The sequence below is a fragment of the Mus pahari genome, chromosome 3 (assembly GCF_900095145.1).
Source record: "Mus pahari chromosome 3, PAHARI_EIJ_v1.1, whole genome shotgun sequence".
Taxonomy (NCBI): Eukaryota; Metazoa; Chordata; class Mammalia; order Rodentia; family Muridae; genus Mus; species Mus pahari.
In genome coordinates, this window is record NC_034592.1 from 92,066,340 (window position 1) to 92,069,133 (window position 2,794).

Consider the following 2,794-nt stretch of genomic DNA (forward strand, 5'->3'; position numbering starts at 1 on the left):
GAGCTCTCTGGGACTAAAACACCAACCAAAGACAACACATGGTGGGACTCTTGGCTCCAGTTGCATATGTAATAGAGGATGGTCTAGTTGGTCATCAATGGGAATAAAGGCCCTTGGTTCTGGGAAGGTTCTATGCCCCAGTATAGGGGAATGCCAGGGCCTGGAAGTGTTAGTGAATGGGTTGGTGAGCAGGGGAAGAGGAGAGGGGATAGGGGTTTTTGGAGGGGAAACCAGGAAAGGGGATAACATTTGAAATATAAATAAATAAAATATCTAATAAAAAAATCAAAGCTGTTACATGAAAGTAATATATACAACATAATCTCTCATGGCCCTGTGGTCATCAGTCTGGGAACTGCAGTCCAAGGCAAGGTTCTTTTAGTCTTTGGCTCATTCCTCATCCTGGGAAACTGTTCAGGCCTCTGATTGGTCACCACCTCATGCTTGCTTTGTTCAAAGAATGTTAGGCTACTAATCATTCAGATGTTCATACCAGAACAGTGAGCATAGACGTAACCTCTCTCCTCTTTGCCACTTATTGAAGCACATGTGATACATCAGCCACACCAGCAATGATTCTAGGGGCAGTGACAATTTTCTTAAAAGACACAAACCAGCAGATTTAATACAGAAGAAATACAATCAGAATAAACATTCACACATTAAAAATTATTTATAATTAACTTATATCTAATCAAGAAACATGAGTATAGATATCTTCACTTCTATATTTTCCTCTGAAATTTGGACAATAAATATTAGGATTGCTATCCAAATATATCTAAAAAATAGCAAGTGTTTTTCCAGTAATAAAATTAGGATTTTATATTTTAATAAACTCCATTGCATGATAGTAAATACACAGAGTATCTCATTCATACACTCAGAACATTTAAATTAAATCCATAAATATATTAAAACTGTATCCTGATTTTAATATATGTAGTAAAATCAATTAACAAATTCAGTAGCCATTACAGACTTTGTGATTAATCCTGAATTAGTCTCAATTTACTAAAGATCATCTATCAACAATAACAGACAAAATACTATAGAAATGTTAATGAGGACCAACATAATTAGTATCTTGAAAAAAAATTGCATTGAGGCAACAGACTAAATCAAGAAATAGAAACACACTTGTCAAGAAGAAATAAAAACTGAATTGGTCATTATTCCTGGAAGTTATAACCTATGGGGACTAACTGAAGGAATCTACAAAATGCTTTCAGCATTCATAAAAGAGTTGAACTTGATTACATAGTAAAATGTTAAAAGAGGAGAAAATATTTTCAAAGTAAATATTTTATAAAAGTATGTATTTAAAATATGGGAAGAGCTGCTAAAATTAAACACTAAGAAAGCAAACACCCAATTTAAATATGAGCAAAATTTTCCAGCAGACATTTTATCATAAATAAACAAGGGACAATTAATTGTACGTAAAGTCTTACATTGTTAACTATTTCAAAAATGCAATTGTAAATGCACAGAAACATTGCTACGCACACTGTAGGACAAAATTTTAAACACATAACAAAAGCCTATGAAAACAAGTGGCCATAAAGTCTAGAAGCAGTTCCAACACTGGCATGCTGCTTGTGCTAGTGGAACATTTCCTAACAGATGTCGGGAAAGAGTTTCATAGTTATGTTTGTGAGTAATAAATATGCAGGTATAAATGTGCATATGTCTATCATGTGAACTTGTGATGCTAGTATGGGGCATTTAATAAGCAACAATGAAAACAAGGTCATTCATTCTGATGTTCAAAGAAACTTCATTTATTCAATACAAACTAAATATCACCAACTGGTGGTGGAGTAATCAAATTGAAATGTACATGTCCAATAGAATACTACTTAGCAAAAAACATAATTTTAAAGGAAAGAAGCCACATAATGTATATAAGAATTTAAACAAATGATTCTCAAGTGAGGAATACCAAATGGCTGAGAGGCACCTAAAAAAATGTTCAACATCCTTAATCATCAGGGAAATGAAATCAAAACAACCTTGAGATTCTACCTCACACCAGGCAGAATGGCTGAGATTAAAAACTCAGATGACAGCAGATGCTGTCCAGGATGTGGAGAAAGAGGGACATGCATTTATAATATTCAGAAGCTGGAAAGAACCCAGATGTCCCTCAACAGAGGAATGGATACAGAAAATGTGGTACATTTACACAATGGAGTACTACTCAGCTATTAAAAATAATGAATTTATGAAATTCTTAGGCAAATGGATGGATCTGAAGGATATCATCCTGAGTGAGGTAACCCAATTGCAAAAGAACAAACATGATATGCACTCAATGATGAGTGGATATTAGTTCAGAAGCTCAGAATCCTTCTTAGAAGGGGGATTCTTAGAGGGGGGAACAAAATACTCATGGAAGGAGTTACAGAGACAAAGTTTGGAGCAGAGACTGAAGACTGCCCCACTTGGGGATCCATCCCATAAACAACCACCAAACTGAGACACTGTGGCAGATGCCAACAAGAGCCTGCTGATAGGAGCCTGGTATAACTATCTCCTGAGGGCCTCTGCCAGTGCCTGGCAAATGCAGAAATAGATGCTCACAATCATTCATTGGTTGGAGCACAAGGTCCCCAGTGAAGGAGCCAGAGAAAGCTCCCAAGGAGCTGACAGGTTCTGAAGCCCCATAGGAGCAACATCAATATGAACTAACCAGTACCCCCCAGAACTCCTTGGAACTAAACCACCAATCAAAGAAAACACATGGTGGGATTTGTGGATCTACCTGTATATGTAGCTGAGGATGGCCTAG

At 36.4% G+C, this 2,794-nt stretch overlaps 1 non-coding gene across 1 annotated transcript; it reads right to left on the reverse strand.

Moving 5' to 3' along the window:
• Positions 1-459: 459 nt before the first annotated feature.
• LOC115063730 lies at positions 460-589 on the reverse strand. Its single transcript, XR_003843610.1, has one exon. It is a non-coding gene; the product is annotated as a small nucleolar RNA SNORA17 (small nucleolar RNA).
• Between the last annotated feature and the right edge of the window lie 2,205 nt (positions 590-2,794).